The sequence below is a fragment of the Pezoporus wallicus genome, unplaced genomic scaffold (genome assembly GCF_028554395.1).
Source record: "Pezoporus wallicus isolate ANWC-B61680 ecotype Strahan unplaced genomic scaffold, APGP_CSIRO_Pwel_v1 scaffold_2146, whole genome shotgun sequence".
NCBI classification, from domain to species: Eukaryota; Metazoa; Chordata; class Aves; order Psittaciformes; family Psittacidae; genus Pezoporus; species Pezoporus wallicus.
In genome coordinates, this window is record NW_026639769.1 from 112741 (window position 1) to 132138 (window position 19398).

At 43.2% G+C, this 19398-nt stretch overlaps 1 protein-coding gene across 4 annotated transcripts in view; it reads left to right on the forward strand.

Moving 5' to 3' along the window:
• RGS6 (regulator of G protein signaling 6) overlaps nt 1-19398 on the forward strand; it is a 142744-nt gene that overhangs the window by 47411 nt on the left and 75935 nt on the right. Inside the window, exon 1 of one of the 4 annotated variants that reach the window (XM_057416073.1) lies at nt 11089-11170. The exons of the other annotated variants lie outside the window; for them this stretch is intronic. The gene's annotated coding sequence lies outside the window, so the exon portion shown is untranslated. Of the gene's footprint in view, nt 1-11088; nt 11171-19398 lie in introns of those variants that run through there. 4 annotated transcript variants of the gene reach the window in all.

Genomic DNA, 19398 nt, shown 5'->3' on the forward strand with positions numbered 1-19398 from the left:
GATCATCCCATGAGAGCTATGGCTTCAGTCTCTGGTGAGCAGTTTCCCAGATGGAGTGGAAGAGCTGATTTTACTCCAGCTCCTGTGATAACAGAATAATCCCTTTCAACATGACGTAAATGTCCAATGTTGTGATGACCTTAGAGGGGCCCTGCCTCCAGCCAGGTGGAGGTAGGGGACAATCGGATTTACTGGACTGTGTGGATCAGATGGCCTGGCACATCAGTCCCACAGAAGTATAAGGCTCTAGTAGATACCGGTGCATAGTGTACCCTGATGCCATCAAGCTGTCAAGGGGTGGAACCCATCTATATTTCTGGAGTGACAGGAGGATCCCAAGAGTTGACTGTGCTGGAGGCTGAAATCAGCCTGCCTGGGAGGGAATGGCAAAAGCACCCTATTGTGACTGGTCCAGAGGCTCCATGCATCCTCGGCATAGACTACCTCAAGAGAGGGTACTTCAAAGACCCAAAAGGGTACCGGTGGGCTTTTGGTATTGCTGCTTTGGAGACTGAGGAAATTGAGCAGCTGTCCACCTTGCCTGGTCTCTCAGAGGATGCTTCTGTTGTGGGGTTGCTGAAAGTTGAAGAACAGCAAGTGCCAATTACGACCACAACAGTGCACCGGCGGCAATATCGCACCAACCGAGACTCCCTGATTCCCATCCATCAGCTGATCCGTAGACTGGAGAGTCAGGGGGTGATCAGCAGGACCCGGTTGCCCTTTAATAGCCCCATATGGCCAGTGCGAAAGTCTAATGGAGAATGGAGACTAACAGTAGACTATCGTGGCCTGAATGAAGTCACACCACCATTGAGTGCTGTCGTACGGACATGCTAGAATTTGAGTCAAAGGCAGCCAAGTGGTATGCAACGATTGATATTGCCAATGCATTTTTCTCAATTCCTTTGGCAGCAGAGTGCAGGCCACAGTTTGCTTTTACTTGGAGGGGTGTCCAGTTCACTTGGAACCGACTGCCCCAGAGGTGGAAACACAGCCCTACTATTTGCCATGGACTGATCCAGTCTGCACTGGAACAGGGGCAAGCTCCAGAACACCTGCAATTGTGGTTTAAATCCAGTCAAGTCGCTCGTTCACTCACTTCCCCCCCCCTTCTTGCCCTCCCCTTACTCCCGGAGGGATGGAGAGGAGAATCGAAAAGAATGCAACTCCCATGGGTTGAGATAAGAACAGTTTAGTAACTAAGGTATAACACAAATCACTACTGCTGCCACCAATAATAATAATGATAAAGGAAATAACAAGGGAAGAGAATACATCACCTCACCACCCCACTCCCCCCTTCCAGCCTGACCAAGCACCGACAGATACCACCTCCAACCCTGCAGTCCCAGACCTTCTGGGCATGTGCAGTTACCTCCTGGGCATGACGTGCTGTGGTATGGAATACCTCTTTGGTCAGTTTGGGTCAGGTGTCCTGTCTCTGCTTCCTCCTGGCTTTCCCTCCTCCCTGGCAGAGCATGAGGCTCACAAAGTCTTTGGCCAAACCAAAACATCATTGTTATCAGCTCTGTTCCCAAGCCAAAAGTCAAAACACAGCACTGCACCAGCTACCAAGAAGGAGAAAAATGACTGCTACTGCTGAACCCAGGACAATTGATGACATTATTGTGTGGGGCAATACAGTGGAAGAAGTCTTTGAGAAAGGGAGGAAAATAATCCAAATCCTGCTGAAAGCCGGTTTTGCCATAAAACAGAGTAAGATCAAGGGACCTGCACAGAAGATTCAATTTTGGGGAATAAAATGGCAAGATGGATGTAGACAGATCCCCACAGATGTGATCAACAAGATAACAGCAATGTCTCCACTAACTAATAAGAAAGAAACACAAGCTTTCTTGGGTGCAGTGGGGTACTGGAGAATGCCCATCCCAAATTACAGTTCGATTGTAAGCCCTCTCTATCATGTGACCCGGAAGGACACGGGGTCTTCTGGGTCGGACTCATTTTTCGGCGGGTGGTGTTGTAGTCTCTTCCCTTGTTATTTTCTCTTATCATTGTCGTCATTGGTGGTAGCAGTGGTGATTTGTGTTGTACATCGGTTGCTGGACTGTTCTTGTCTCAACCCCTGGGAGTTGCATTCTTTCGATTCTCCTCCCCATCCCCCCGGGAGCTGGGAAGGGGAGAGCCCCTGGGGTGGGGGGAGAGATGTGGGCACCACTCACTGGGAGTGAGTGAACAAGCTATCTGTCTGGGTTTAAACCATGACAATAGTTTTACATTGTAGCATCTTTTATTTATCATTTATGTCATTGTTACATGGATATTGCATTATGGTTGGTTGTTTGGTTTGTTTTATGTAGGAAGAGCTTATTTTATTGCTCCAAAGAGTGCTGGGTCCTGCATACAGTGGCTTGCTTTCTTGGAGAGGAAGAAGAGGCACATTTGCCTTGAAGTTGAAAACACACAGCTTGAAACTGTATTAAGAAACAAACAAAAGAAAAACAAACACACAAAACCCGCCACCGACAAACAGCCAAAAAGACAACAGAAAAACTTTGAAAATGAGCTTGTCAGTGTGCCGCCTTTTACTGATTTAAGAACCTTGCGTGCCATAAGTTTGGTGTGTCTGGGCACTATGTTGTGCTCAGAGGAGGCTGACAGTGCAGCCATGTGCCCAGCAATAAATAACAAGGTGTAAAGGCTCACAAGTCTTGTGGGTCCTCAAACTGTTGTAAGTGCAACACATGCTCCCTTGAGAGAGGAGAGGAGGGATAGCGACTTCTGCCTGTTGCACTGACCTGCGCAGCACTAGGTTGTGGTGGTCCTTTGGTTAGGTCTGCTTACATACTTGCTTCCCTGCCTCAAATCCTGTTTGCAACTGTAGATCTTACAGGAAAGTATCCACTTTTAAAAATGCTTCACATAAAAAATCTGCTGTAATCTTTAAAGAAGTTGCTTTCACCTGTGAAGTAGTAATATGCGCAAAAGTTGTTCCTTCTTTCTGGTCTGACTTCATCCAGATCACCTGCTAGTATTGAACCTAGCGTTATGTTTGACAGTGAAGGTATTTGTTTTCCCCAAAAGATATTAAGTCACTGCAGTGAAATAGCCACTTCACTTTCTGTTTGTGGACTTTTAGTAAATTGTGTCCCTGAAAGTGTGTCTGACTACAAAGCACTTCTCCCAGGCCTTTAATTGCTCTTTCATGCTTTCCCCGGACTCTTTTTGAAGTTTGTAACAACCTGTTTGAACTGTGAGCACCAGAACCATTAACTGTTGTGCTACTGCCAAGTGTAGGGGGTAGCATAACCTCCCCGATCCGGCTCCACAACTGCCTTCCCCTGCAGATGTGAAGCACTACACTGACCACTCATGGTACTCATCTGCCTACTGGGTGCAAATTCCCAGCAGGAAGATGCCTATCAAGAAAGGTTCTGGTAAGTGCTATATCTTTGTTCTTATCCATGATATATATAAGTAAACTAATGAGTTTCCATGTTTTATGTATTATGCTAGCATATCTCAGCACCATCTCTGTCAATGACTTCCAGTTTGTATGTTCCCTGTTCAGCTTTTTGCTTCTGTTGTCAGCAGGGGTCCTTGAGCATCAAGATAAAAAGCATGCCTAGTCTACATCAAGATAAAAAGCATGCCTAGTCTACAAACATTATTTTGTGTCGGCTACAGTAAGAAAGCACTCTGGCACATTACACTCTTTCTTTGGAGACTGTTCTTCCCCATTAACTTGTACGGGCTGTCCTACGGGGATCGTCTCACTCATTCAGATAATTGAAGATCTCTGTGGGTTCCCCTTATTTTTGTACAAGACAGCTGAGCAGACATCCGTGAGTGTATTCCTCTTCTGTATTTGGATACTTTTATTTAAAACCATAGAGGAGCTATTTATCTGCCCTGGTGGGGAAAAAATAAAATAAATATAGCCAGAGCTTTTTTTCTTGCAGAGTGATGTATTTTAAAAAAATTTTGACTAAGCATAGTTAACATTCACAGAGCCATTGTTAATTAATGTGTTGTTACCTGATATTGTTAATCCTTTTGGTGTCTTGGAACTTGGCTGCAGGTGCTTGTTCTATATGTGAACATAAATTCAAGACAGTGGTGTTTAGGTTTTGCAGATTCCTTCATGTTCCACAGTTTTCTTTCCTTAAGTGCTTTCTGGGGATGCAGGGCCCATTAGGCTGAGGTGTTCAAGGCAGAAGGGTTACCATAGCCAGCATCCCAGAGTGGTAGCATTCTCCTTTCAGCTCCTCATTCCCTATGACTGGTTGCTGGCTCAGAGCAGGTTGGCCGGGGATGGACACAGAGCCTTGAGCTCCTACTTCTTTGTGCTGGGGCAAGCTCTGGCAGCCTTGACACCCCCTCGAAGCTCACAGATGAGGTTCTTTGTCTTATTATTCTGTAATGCCGCACTCTCTGGCAGCTTTCCTGGCAAATTTGTCAGGGTTGTGACATTAAAGCTGAGGAAGAGTGAGGATATCAGAACAGTATCTAATGCAATCAGAGCAATAAACTGAGGAATGTGCCTCTTGCAGCCTCTCCAATGTATTCAGTCAGCCTGTTTCTTGAGCCCTGTGGAAGTCAGATTGGAGCACAACTTCTAATTAGGTATCTGGGTCATGTCTGACACACTCTTCGTTTCAGCATTGCCATTTCTGTGCTCCTACTTAGCTCTAAATTTGCCAGCTGTTTTCCTTAAATAATTCCACCTTCCATTAAAGGATTGTGTATCTGACGTAATTACACCCACAGTAGCGTGAGGGCAGCCATAGAGACATGGAGGTAGAAATAGCTCGGCGTTTTCCTCCAGCCTTGGCATTCTTCAACTGAATCATGTAAAATTTGGGTTTCTACCTCTGCTGTGACAAACTTCTTTAGCTCTGGTGAGCTCTCATTCATACATCTAGACTCTGTTAGTTTAGGCACACCTTGGGAAGGAGCTGTCCTCTGTGCCACTGAGGCCTCTGGTCCTTGTCTGTCAACTGTTTAATCTAGAAATGTCAAGACTAAATTCCATTTCATTGCCTATCTTCAGCAATCAAAGGATTTGTTACTCGTTTGGATAGATTCAGGGATGGGTTGCAGGAATTTTCTTCAAAATAGTCTCAGGCCACAGAGCATTTTCTGAAACAGACATTACATGAGTTAAAATAGTACCAATACTAGAGAAGCAGATTGAGAGCACTGCAAAATCACTCTGGTGACGGGAGTATGGAGTATGAGACTAAGAAAAAAAACTCTTTGCATATGCAAGTGTCAGGATGGAGGTTTCTCAGTCTGTGACTGATGTTGTTAAAATGGCGTTTGCTCTATTAGGGCCCATGCTGTCAAAAGAAAAGATCTTGACATCTGGTTTTGTCACCCCCCACTCGTCTTTCCTGGGATTACTGGGCTAGTCTGTTCATGGAAGAGGGGTTGTCTGCGTTAGAGACAGCTTGTTAGATACTTGTGTCTGTGTACTATAGTAGGTGCCTTACTAACACCTTTAAAAAATGATTCATTTTTAAAATGAAGAAATCCTGCTGCTCCTCCTTCTAGATCACCCTTCATTCCCTCTCTGCTCTTTCTGTACTGTGTGTGGTATGTTCCCCAGTCAGCAGGTTCTGTGCAGCCTCATCCACTGTGGTCTGCTTAAAGCCCACAATCATTTCATTCTGCGCATGATACTATTAACCCCCACCACCTACTGGTGTCATCTTCTGCCAGATTCACACTTTCTTCTCTGCCATTACTTGGGCTCGGAGAAGCCCCTTGCAACCTGCATAACCAGGTACACTGATGATAATCAAAGGGGTGCTTTCAGAAAGCCGCTGTGTGTTTCGAGTGCCTTTCATTTCCAGGAATGAAAACCTAGGATTAACCACTTGAACTCACCAGTGAAGCAGTTAAGTCAGACACAAGCAGCTGAGCTCCTTGCCTGTGGTTTTGTATGGGCTTTCTGCCTCTTACAGTGCTAAACAGTGCAGCTTGACAGCAACCTCTGAGATTTTATTATATCCATTCATGAATTAGTGAAGACAAAAGTGTAACTTGCCTGGCGTTAGACACGAAGGCTGTAGTGAAGGTGAACATAGAGACCTAGGTACAAGTCTGTCCCTTTTCTTGTTATGGCTGCTAGAAGGATGGAGACACTGCAAGCAGGGTCCTAGGCAGAGGCAGATTAAAAATCCCCATGTCTCAAGGTTTAGAGCAGATGTACTCTAATGTGTGGCATAACAGCACATGGGAAGGGGAGCTTGAGGGTATAAAAGGGGAGGCTGTAAAGCCATCACATCTTGATTGTTATGGTCACCTCTAATTACATGTTTTCACTTCAGGCTACCTCTGGGTAATGGAGATCATACACATGGACCTGAAGGTTTCCCCTGTAAAACAGGAGGGGTGTCCTTTGCAGGTGGTACTGAGAGAGATAGATTAATATGCTGCCCCAGTGAGACATAAAACCGACAGCTGGTTTGTGTCATGTCTGCATGGGTTTGTTGAGCCACCTTGCTGGCTTTACTAAATCAAAGGAAGATAGCATCTGCTCTTCAGCTGTGTCACTTGGCAGTACCTGATCAGCCAGACTGAGACTCTAAGCCTGTTTCTGCCTCTGTTTGCTAAAGGAGGGAGTTACTCACAAAGTTCATCCTGTCTTGTCCCCTTGCATAGCAAACTTTACTGCATTGGAATTTTGTCTGGGGTTGACATCCTTTATAATCAAAAGATGTAACAAATCTATCTAGGGGTAATTCTCAAAAGTATGAATGGTTATTTATTAGGCTGCCATGGCCCAGTGATAATCCAAGGGAAATTTCCATGGCTATGTATTCAGGGAGGTGAAGGGATGCAAACAATTAGAGAGAAGAGCAGTAGGCAAGGAGGTGCATTGTTTTGCTTTCAGAATTACTACTTTACAGTACCAAATTACAGACAGCATACAAATACCCAACAATTTAGTTTCATAAAAGGGAGCATTCTAAATCAGCATAATCCATATCATTACTGTAAAATAGGTTTAAGACAAAAATGTGCATTTAATAACCAGATGATAAGATTGAAGATATCTAACTGGAAAAGAAAATAAATCTAGTTGAATGTAAGCCAAATGGGGACCTGCTTATCTCTGTTCCTGATAGCTACAGATCATCCTTCCTACAAAAAAGATAAAAGCCCTCTTTGTTGTTGCTATAGATCAACTTTTCTTATGTTATTTTTAATGCTAAGAATGCAATTAAGCCCCATGACAGTATGGCTGTTTTCATTGTTATGTGCTTTGGCAGGGATGTTGTAGCTTTGTATGGAGATCTTGGTCTCTTCAGGATGGAATTTATTAACGGTCAAACTGGTCTATATTTATAGGTAGTTATATTCTTCCCTAAAACTGGAACTTAGCCCAACCAGCTATTGCCCAGCCAAGTACAGCTTGGTGTAGTGACAAGTCAAAGCGTTCACAGTGCTAGACAGGCAGCTCTGGTACTATGGAGTGGGTAGACAGGATTACACCAAAAGACTAGAGGCAGCTAACTTCCTGACCGCATTTTGTAAGCCTCAGAAGTGTAAGAGTTGGAAGAATAATTAGCAGGTAGATGTGCCCATAACCTCCCATGACCCACATCCCTGTGCTGGCTCTGATGACAGTCCAACAGTGTAGGCACTCTTTCTCCTGCAGATAGCAATTTGGGTGATCTAGAAGCTCCTGTGCAAGGGAGTCCCCCAGGCTGGGAACCTTACTTCAACCGCTCATGAGTGCCATGTGGCCCAAAAGGCATAAACTGGACATGTCTGCAAGTAGTGTTTCAGATGGGCATTACCAACAGTTGTCTTGTTCCTGAGCACCTGCAAATGCTTGAGAACTTTCATTGTTGCCATGGGTAAGCTTGCTGTACGCTTTTCTGCTTTGCTGTCGCTGCTCTGCTTCCTGGACTTGATTGCATATCCTGAATCAGTCAGTTTTCTGCAAACTTACATCTGAAATAGTCGTGGAATAAACACATCCTTGCTATTCTGTGTTTACATTTCAAATGATGGGAAAATCTGTTCTCCTTTGACTTCCCTGTCTAGACTGGGGGGCAGAGTTCTGTCTTCCATGGGCTTGATTAAAAGCAGAGTAATTTAGCATGTTAAAATCAGTATTTTACAGTGATTTTTTGTACAATGTTGAAATTTTGTGCATTTTTTTTTTCTTTTTGATCTGTTGATGGGATACTCATGAGATACACAGTTACTAGGGAGAGGCCACAAATTTGTTGGCCTTTCTTGGATTTTTCTGCAGGTTTCTGTGATGTCCATTTTGACTGGTATTGTAGCAGATTGACCTGGGTTGGAGGTAAGATGCCCACCAAAGCTGCTCTATCACTCCCACTCCTCAGCTGGACAGGGGAGAGGATGTGTAACAAAAGGCTTGTGGGTCGAGATAAGGACAGGGACATCACTCGCCTAGTACCATCACAGGTGAAATGCTCTGGACTTGGGGCAATTAGTTTAATTTATTACTAACCAAATCAAAGAAGGATAATGAGACAGTACCAAACAAATACTGAGTAATATCTCATAATGATAAAGTTACTTCGTTGGGATCTTGATTTCAAATTTGCATGGCCTTGTAGACTGATGATATTTTCACGGGACAGTCTGTGAGTAAGCTGTCAAAAGGATGTAAATATTGCCCTTTCAGTTTGTTCTCTCTGGTTGGAAACAATATCCTGAGCTACCTGCCTTGGGACCTACTGTGGTTTGTTCTGGGTATAATGCTAGCAAAATTTGCAAAGCACTGACAGGTTTCAGACTGTGAAAATAAAACCAAAAATGAGCATTTACAGAGGAAGGACTCTGCACGGTAGGGTAACACTGGGGAACTCCATTGGCAGGAATTAGTACTCATAGTGTTCAACACACTATGTGTTCATGTGTTCAACACACTATGTGTTCATGTGTTCAACACACTATGAAGTTGTATGGTGGTTTATGTTTTCAATTTATTGTAATTTATTTTTGCATACCTACCATTGTTTTCATCATCTATGTTTTTAATCCTTGTGACTGTTTTTAACAAGCCTGTACTCTTGCTCCTTATATGTTTCCTTCATGCACTTCTACTCTGTCTCTGTTGTAACTGCAGGGGTGGAACAACCTGAGCAGATGGAGGAGAAAGTGCAAATCTGTGGATCTGTACTTGCCTTTGTACGTGCAGGATAAGCTAAAGCTAATCAGTGTGAAACTGAGAAGTTTATTTCAGAATGAATCACTAAGTTGGACAGAATCTACTGAGTTGTGAGATACCATGATCATAAATATTGACCAACCAAGCTTCTGACTGGCTTCAGTAGAACTGTGACAGTGCCATTAGCAGTGAAATCGGTATAAAACCCACAGTGAGGGAGGAGGAGGCACACAGCACTGGTAGGGGGGTGTGATTGCAATTGGCTAAAGAAAATTTGCAGGTTTTGACCAAGGAATATGAGGTATTGCCACAGGGTTATTCTACATACATCACCAGGGGAAGGAGGAGGAAAGACAGAATAGAAGAAGTTGGCTTTCCTCAAATATTTTATCTCAGAATTTTTTCTAAAAATTCTTTCAGGATTGCCTGAGTGTGTGCTGATCCACGGCTTGCAATTTAACTCTTTAAGGAAAAACCCAGAAAAACTGCAGTTGTTGACACTCTCCTTGGTAATGCCAAGTGGCCAAGAGGAGGTATGCTCCCAATCCCTGTGAGGTTGCTACAGGGAGTTTTGGCATAGGGGTAGTCTGGGAGAATTTGCAGGGTTCTTCCCTGTGCTTTGCTTTTAGCTGGAGCCATAGGTATTGTGTCTCTCTTACCCTTTTTGTCAGTAAATATTGATAATAAAAGGTGCAGCTGATGGGGCTAAGAGTAAGGGAAGAACGGTCAATGCTAGCTGACTTTTAAAAATAGCATAAGAGCCTTTATACTTCATTTTGTGGTTGAGATATCTAGCCTGGGAGTCCTGAGAGGACAGATCCAAGAAAGGATTACGGAAGACAGTTCTTTTCCAGTACCACTCTTGGTTTGGGACTTGGTAGTCATATGTTTTGCTGGAAAACACAAGGCCACTTCGCATGCCTTTGCTACATCAGAGTTGATTTGCTTTGTGATTTATTTATTTCTTATATGGCCTTTGGAAGAGTATTTTGTATTGAGATCTGTGTAATATTTATAATTTTGATACATGTAGTCAGTATTATTATATTTAGCATGTGTCATGATTAACTATCACTGAGTTTCCTTGCTTTTGTACAGCAGGATTTTTGGTTCCGCACCTTCCAAACATCACTTGCATGCTTGTTCTTGCAGTGGGAACCATACAATGAGCAATCCAGCAAATAACTCTCTAACCTGTGCTCCCGAGGAAGGACTGCATTTCTGAGATCCACAGAAAAGATTACCCTTATCTCCCCAGTGATACAGCTCTTGGAATTCCCACTTGGGCTCACAAGAACTTCCATGTGTACCTGTCTTTATTCTGGGGGAAGGCTGGTAAGCTGGTTGCACTGGGATAGATGCTGCTGGGCAGCTCTAGGATTGACAGCGGAGTGACCGGAGCTCCATGCCCACCCTGTTGCTGTCTTCCATAGAATCAACTGTGGTAGAATCATAGACTCAACTAGTTCTTGGGCACTACTGGCGTGAGGTGATGATGACTCACTATGGGAGAAAAGCTTACCACACATCTGAGTGTTCCTCATGAGCGTGTGGTCCTGAGATGAGAGTGAGAAATAAACATAAGATAAATAAGGCCTTTCCTTCCTCTGCCTTTCCACACCTGTTTTCAGATACAACCTGACAGTGTGACCTGTTTTATTTTACTGTGATCTTGAAATTCTGCATGTTCTGGAAGTGTTGAAAGGTTGGATGGGGCTTTGAGCAACCTGATCTAGTGGAAGGTGTTCCTGCCCATGGCAGGGGTTGGAACTAGATGATCTTTAAGGGCTCTTCCAAACCAGATAATTCCCATGATTTCCTGGGACCTTTTCATCTCACGTCTTATATACACTGTGAATAACTTCAGCTGAGATGGTGTCCCCCTCTCTGCTGTGTTTCTCCCGGGGCAGGGGGAGGACGGTGCCTGCTCCTTTCCTCCTGGAGCCCGTGTTTCCTGTCATTACCTGCAAAAGTAGTGGCACCTTAAGATCACTGCGGGCTCCGTCGGATTCCAGCAGCGACCTTGCCTCCCCCTTGCACCGCCCGGTAAGCTGCCGTCCAGAGGGTTTGGGGTCAGGCCGGCTGGCTGTGACCGCAAGAGGGCCGGTGGCCGTGGCTGCCGACCCCGCGGTGCTGCCGTCCATTCCCGTCCCCGCTCCCATTCGCTTTCCCGTCCAGGCGCAAGGCACTGAGCAAGCCGCAGCCAGCTGCCTCCCATTCCACGGGCAACACCCCCACCTCCTGGCCGCGTTGGGACGTGCCTGCCCGAGCCCAGCCGTGACCAGCTATGTCCCGGGGCTGTGGAGGACCTTGTTCTGCTCTCCAGAAGCTGTCGGGACTGATGCTCAGCCTCCCCGCTGCTACCCAGAGGCCTGGGCAAGGGAAATGGCATAAGGTGAAACGAGGAAAGGAGCAACATGCGTTTCAATGAGCATGTGATCTGAAGGCGTTCTAAGAATGTTTGTAATCCCGGGAAGATTAGTTTTCATTGTAAAAGGTGCTGTTTAGCTGTGAAATCCCTGTGGTGTGGTCTCTGTCCTGTGTCCCTGACCAGTGTACTGTGTAAAGTAGGTTTCTAAAGTAGATATTCTGGCATCTGCCACACCAGAGTCTGCTTTCCATCAATGCTCGTTGAAACGAAACTGTTGCTCTCACAGCCCGGTCAGTCATTTTACTCCCGATGACATTCAGAGGCAGGACTGACTCTGGATTTGCCCAGCGCCTACTGGCGGGCCCCTGAGGATGTTACAGTGCAAATGTGAAACACTTGTTATTACTGGAAAGCAAATGTAAGAGTCTTGTGAGCACAAGTGAAATGTATTTGTCTTTTTTTATTATTATTATTTTAATATTAATGGAATATTTTTAATAAAGTATTTACATAGTTCTAGTTTCTTCAGTCACTTGTGAAACTCTGCTCTCTGAAGATATTTTAAGACTCCTCTCCCTAAACTTCTGACGAATTAAAGTACTTCTGAGACCTTACTGAATGCAGTGTTGCTGGCTTGAAAAAGAGCTTTGCTTTACATTGAGATAATTTTGAGTTTTACCTATGTGGAAACTAAAAGCACCAGAATGTGCATCACTGCATTATAAGGCTGTTTTGTATAAATCTGCCAAGGCAAACTGCACCTGCTGAGAAACACTGTGAGCTCTCAGGCCTTTCCTCTGTGACAGGGCTGATTTCAGAGTGCACAGAGCAGCTGATGTGCCCAGCAGTGTGTTTCTAGAGCAGTACCAGACTGGGTTTTGTCAAGAATCAGTGGTGATAGTTGACAAAGTACCCTTACCCTCTTGAGGTTTCCAGAAATAAGTGAGTGAAGCTGCTGGGCCTCAGCCCGTGCACTGCTGGATGGGAATTGGAAAGCAGCAGCACTGTCTGGTTTGTCCCACTGCTGTTGGGTGTTGCACCACGGAGTCTCTGAAGTGAGAGCTGCTTTGAACAAGGCTGATCCTCCCTGCCTGATGAAGGGCTTTATGAAGCAGGTCCAAAGAAGGGCAACAAAGCTGGTGAAGGGCACAAGTGTGATGAGGAATGGCTGCGAGAACTGGGGCTGTTTAGTCTTGAGAAGGCTCAGGGGGGACATTACTGCTGTCTACAAATACCTGACAAGAGGCTGGAGCCAGGATGTGGCTGGTCTCCTCTCCCAGGTAGTAAGTGACAGAACAAGAAGCAATGGCCTAGGTTTAGGTTGGATATTAGGAAAAATTTGTTCATGTAGAGGGTGATCAGGTAGTTGCCCAGGGCAGTGATAGAATCACTGCTCCTGAGAGCGTTCAAAAGCCATGCAGGTGAGGCCCTCAGTGACATGGTTTAATGGTGGACTTGACGGTCTTGGGGTCATGATTGGACTTGATGATCTTAAAGGTCTCTTTTAACCTAATTGTTTCTGTGGTTCTATGATTCTATTCTATGAAGGCTGTGCTTTGTGAGCCTGCTTGGGTAACAACCAACTATGCAGCTGTGTCTGCTCTGAGCCTATCCCACTTTCAGGGCCTGTTGCTATCTGAAATCATGACTGCTTCAGAACAGCCCAACAGTTTTTCCAAGTCCAAACCCATACTTACATTGAAAGGAGTTGAATAAAATGTTGGTCTTCAAATTCTTGGAAAGAATAAAAGAAAGGAAGGAAAATAATTTCCTAGATTCCTTCTGTCATAGCATGGAAACAAGAATGACTTAAGAAATTCATAAGCAGATATTTTGCAATTCTAAGCCACACTGTTTTGACAGTAGATTCAATTATTTAAACTGAATGATACTTGTTTAGTGCAGCTTTCAGATTTTCAAAATGCTTCTTACTTTCAGAGGTCATTTGGCAAAATAAACTTGAAGAATTTTCAGACAGGAAATAAAATTTTATAGCACAGGTATTTAGGAGAAGCTGATGGTTGTTTTTTCTGCTTCTGTTATTATGTACAGTCCTGTGAAATCCCATCAAATGCAAGAAAGAACAAATAATTTGCCTATTTTGAACTTGCTACTTAATTATGAATGCTAACAGATTTATGCCTGTTGGTCGTTTCAGTGTTACCATTAAACCATTCTGCACATTTTAAATTCCCACTGATCTATATCTCTGCCCAAATTTGAAATGCAGGAATGAGCTGTTGCCAACAAAATCAGTTGCTCCTTGCCAGTTTAAGCACTTTTAACACATGGTTTGGGAAGCCCTGTTTAAAATACAGTCTCTAATGTTAGTGCCAATACTGTCTCTTTGTTTAGCATGACAGAAAGTAAATAATCAGCAATTGCTTATATGATCTTAATTCATCTGGCATTACCCTCGACTAAAAGAACTTGCATGTGCAGTCTTGCCAGAGAGTTGTTCCTGATTCCTGCACCGATACAGGGCACCAGTGCACCCTGCATTATACACTATTGAAAGGCCTAACAGGGAAACGGAGGGGGGAAGGAGGGAAGCTATGCAATGCCTATTATTTAATTTTAAGCACAATAAACTCCTGGATGGAAAATACCTACAGATGTCAGGTTATTTAATTTTCCACATGATGTGACTGTCATAAAAACGAATAGTGCATATGGTACTCAGCCTTTCCTGAATAGTAAGAGGGAAAAGAGTAACAACATGTCAGGAGGAATCTGATCTCTTAGAGAATTTGATTATGCTAATTATCCTTATCTATAATAAAGAACACAGGCAATGATGCCGCAGCTTACATGGAAGTGTGTGATTTTGTGAAAGAGAGATCTGCTGTGGCCAGAGCTCTTTAGAAGCTTTAAAAATTGAGTGCTGCTGCAAACAGAATTACTGTGGAAATTCATAGGAACTGGCTATAGGTGAGGACTAGAAAGTCAGATCTCCTAGTAAGCAAGCCTTGTGCCAAAATCATTAAAATGCTGCAGCTTTCAGAGCACTTTACTGTCTTGCAGCAGTTAGTAACATTTACACCTTTGCAGGGAAACTGTTATGACACTGGTGAGGGCAAGGAGGACCTTGATGTGACAGCCTTTGAAAGCCACTCTGTGAATGAGGATTCGGTGTGAAGTGACCTGATAGTCACATGCTGAAATATAGCAGTTCCCTTCTATGTTTTATTGATCTTCCTCTTTCCTGGAGAAGAAAATTCGCCATTAAAAATACTAAAATATGATTGAAATGTCAGAAGGGTTGACTTGATTTAAATGCTGTGCACATGAATTGCATAGCAGTACAAATGTTTCAGCCCTAACAGGATCTGACGTGTGAATCTTCAATAGCTCAGTTTCCAGCAGTGCTCAGAGTTGCTTCTCTTGCTGTTGGGTTGCCGAATCATTTTGACAGTGTGAGGAATGGCATCTAAACACTACTATGTGGCAGAGCGCCAAACTGCTAAGCTGCATGAGCCACTTCAGTAGTCTGGGTAACACAAAGGCAGAGCAGCCTGAAAAGCAACTGCAAATTTATGATCAATTGTAGGTGTAAAGGTACATCTTGAGACACCCACAGTTCTTAGTGATTTGTAAAAGGAAGTAACTTCTGATGCTACAAGGAAATGCTTGTAGCTCTTTCTTGTAGCAGTTACTACTGCTGCTGGGAGGCTAGGCCTGCAAGGTACAACTTTCCTCATCTTGTGTACCTTTATAATGGCTCTCAAGGCAGCGTGCTCATCTTCTGTGCCTGTTACAAGAGGAGCAGGTACAGGTTTTGATGACGCAAAGGATGGGATTGTTGATTTCTTTTATTTTGGATTTCCTCCCATAGTTGTAGTACCAGCTGTTTGTTCAGAGTTGCATTTGAGGACAGAAAAAGGTCTGGGCACAAGTCACACAATGTCTTTAATTTTGAGCAGGCCAAGTTCTAGCCAAGCAAAGCTGCAAAGGGGGAATTACACTGGGGTTACGGTATATTCTGAGCTCTGGAGGGTGCTTGTGTGTGTGTACTTGGGTCTATCAGCATGCTTATTGATGCCAGGCCTGTCTGTAGATAGCACTGATAGCAGCTCAGTTTTTCCAAGGCAGGTGAGGAACATTTAGCACAATTAAGTCAGTGTAGTTTCTCCTGTGGTAAGGCTACTGAGTAACGTGCTGAGCATCCGGTGCGAGGGCAGGGCTGACATGACACAGCTCTTTCAAAGTGGAGGGAATACAAGTCTGGGGCTGGTGTAGCACCAAGCCCTTTGTATCGGTGCAGGTCAACTGCAAAAAGATCTTTTGCTGGTGTAACTTTTTTCCAGTTGAGTACCTCGTTTAAACTGTCCTGGCAGACCTCTTTCATTGGGATTAGCTGTGCGTCCATTCAGAGGTTTGCTAACTCAGCCTTACTAATACCACTGTAGAGTGATCATTTTAAATCTAGGGCTCTCAGCTAGTGGGCATCCTTCTTCTCCTCAGAGCTGAATGCCTGTTTTTAAACAGTGTTGATGGGAGGGTATTACAAGTCAGAAGCCTGTCTTTGGGTCTGTCTTCTGCTACTTGCTTTCACACTTTGTAAAGTTACCTGAGCTATTTTTAGATGATCAGCATTGTAACAGAAACAGTCTGGCCATGATATCTTATGATCTAATTTATCTTTACCTGGGTAAATTAGCCCACACATCACTCTGAACTGTCATGTCTAATAATTTATTGATTCTTGCCTAGTGAAAATCTCCCTCTACGAGTCTGCATTATAGAGGGTACGTGCACTGTGGTAGTCTGGCCCATATGATGAGAAGGCAGAAGCGGCTCCAAAAAGCAGTTCAGAAGAAAGAGCTACTAACAGGGTACACAGGGAATTTGGAGTTTGCAAACCCAAATCTCCATCTTTCATCTTTTATATCCATCTATATTTAAAATGTAGGCAGGAGTGATTTTTTTGTGTGTGCGTTACATATATATATTTGAAAGAAAGATCAAATTTACACTGCAGTGCTGATGGCTAAATTGTGAATTTACAGCCCATTACTTTGTAAGCTATTTCAAAGTGCATTAACACTCAGTTGTTAGATATTCCGTTCAATTCCTTGTGAGAGCACATAACAGCTCTGCAACTCTGGTGTGTTGACCTCTGACTGGTCTCGCTCCCTGCTGCTCCTCTCCCTATCCCATCACAGCTATAGAAACCTGTGGCATTTTCTCTCTCCTGGGAAGGGTATCTTCTGTCACTCTCCCTGCACCACAAGTGTCTGTCAACACCTTGCACTGCAGACACAAGTCTGGGTCATGACTCCCTTTTGTGAAAGCATTTATTAATAGACTTGCTGTTAATTTTGCTTTAGGGCCTCAGTGTCAGGGGCTAGAATGTGCATGAATCAAACATCAGCATTATTATTTTTAATTGACCTTTTGATAAATATGATTCTTTTATGTTTTGGGTTTTTTTTACACAGATATGGATATCTATGCAGTGGAGGTATAGAGTGCTTCCTAAGTTCACAAGCAACACACAAAACCAAATTATTAGTATTTATATGGGACTCATCTGTGAAATGCCAACATTTGGTATAAATGGGCAAGCATACTGAACAACTTTCTATAGATAGCACTTAGTAAAAGAGACAGAGGAGGGATGGAGAAATGGTTCTAATGTCATATCAGCCCAAACACTGAGACAAATAACACCCTTGTCAGGAAAAAGCAAAGGATCAGAGATTGTGAACCTGTTAAATTTACAAATACTCTGTCCTTATCATTGTTTTATCATCCTGGAATGTTCACACATAGCTTAGCTCCATGTGCTGTTTTCCAGCTTCCCACCAAGTATCATTCTAACTTCACACAAAGTATTATATTTTCAATGTTTTTATTGCAAGAAAAGTAAATTGTAAATTCAAGCACCCGAAAGTTACAATGAACAAAAAGACCCCTTAGAAACTTCGGCTGCTTTGATCAAAAAGGGGTTAACACTCCTGCTTCTAATGATTGTTAAAAATGCACAAACAAGATTTAAAGTGAATATAAGGTAAAGGAAAATTGCTAAAGTGTTGCGGCTTTGATAATGCTCCTTAAGCTGTTGTAGCTTTGATGATGCTCCTTGCTGACACTGAGTGGTGCAATTACCACATGCTGATGGAGGAGAGCTGCAATTACCACATTTTCTGAGTCAACTGCTGAGATATTTTTTAGATGACATTGGTATTTATTTGTATGCTTTTTGTAGGCAAATTCGATAAGGTGCTTCCCCAATATTTGTAACAGATACCAGGGAGACACCAACTTCATTCTTTTTTTATTTTTTCCTCTACCATAAAAATTGACACTTTGCATTAAATCCCTCCTGCGAGCAGGAGTCTGTACTTCCAAGCTAGGTGAAAACACTGTGGAAGTCAGTGGGGGACTCTGTAAGAGAAATTGTAGCAGGCAGTGCTGGAGGCCATGAAAACTTTTGTTATGAAATCTTTTTGCCCCCTGAAATGTTGTTCATATGTTTGTTTTTGCAAGCCCACTGGTAAAAGTGCAAATAATTAATTAACTTTTTTGTCCCAGATTTACCAAGGACTCAATGATGTTTGAGTGGGGCCAAAACACATTATTTTCATTTAATATGTGATTGCTGTGATTGGCAGAGTAAAAAGCAGCTTGAGCGGCTGCTCATACACCTATACATGTATTCTTATGTCATTTTGACTGCTTGTGATTTAATTCTTTTTTCTCCCAGTCTTGCTTTTCTGGTAGAAATATTTAAAGACTGGCCTGAGTTCAGGAGCAAATTGTTTGGAAAATTTGGTGCTAAAATTTCTTTTTGAGAATGAAGTGACAGGAAGGAGAACACATTTTCACCCTTGCATGAAAAGACTCTGGACCTTGAGTTTGGAAGTGACTGATGAGAGAAACTGGAGTGTGTAGGTAAGGTCTAGGGAAGAGCTGAACATTTCACATTTTTATTCCTTTTGTAAAATAATAATAATTAAAAAAAAACATTCCATGCAAAAATACAGTTTTTTTTTTTAAAGCATTAAAATATGTTCAGGTAATATAATGCTTACACTAACTCTGGAAAGAGTCAGGAAATAACTAAGCAATCTTGTGTCTCTTCCTTTAGATACGTATTTATGACATTCTTTCATAAAGTGATCAGATGGTGGTTTTAAAGTATTTTTTAAGACCTCACTTTCTTCAGTGTTAGTATTTGTCAGTGCAGTGTGAGGCTGTGAACAGTCTGAGGTGCAAAGCTTCTGGTTGGCATCCAGTGATCAGGGCTCAGCTTAGCAACTCCCATTTTACTACTTGGTCATTGTCATAGTGAGCATTGTGAGATAAGGGCAACAATAGATGGGAAACACGAGACGTCCCATGTCCTTTGTATGGGCTTCCACACGTCAGTGCTTGCCAGCTCAGGACGCTGAGCCAAAAATGCAGTTGCCTTACCAGGCCTAAAAAGAAATGCAAAAATGCATATTCACTGAAGTTTCAGAAGGACTCTTGTACTTTTTATTTGTATTCATATATGTGTATGTGTATGTGTATGTACATGTATGTGCCTTGTCAGGGACATGCCCAGTCCCCTGGATGACTGGCAGACCCCAATGGTCCTAGCTCCTTTGCCCAGAATAGTGGCATAGTCTACACTCCAGATAGCTGATCTTTAGAAATTGCTGTTCTGTCTGCCTTTGCCATTTCATACAACCTGTGGAAGATGCGTGAATCTAGTTATAGATGGCCCTTCATTTTCCAAGTAAGTCCTGGATTTTCTGAAAGAGATAGAACAACATGGATTGATTAGAAAAGGTATCAACTACTGTGATGGCAACTCACCTCATTAACTGTATCTTTCCAATGTCCACACACCCTGTGAACTCTTTTTTTAATTCACCTTTTCATGGCTGGGCATTCATTTGTCATGGTGACAGGC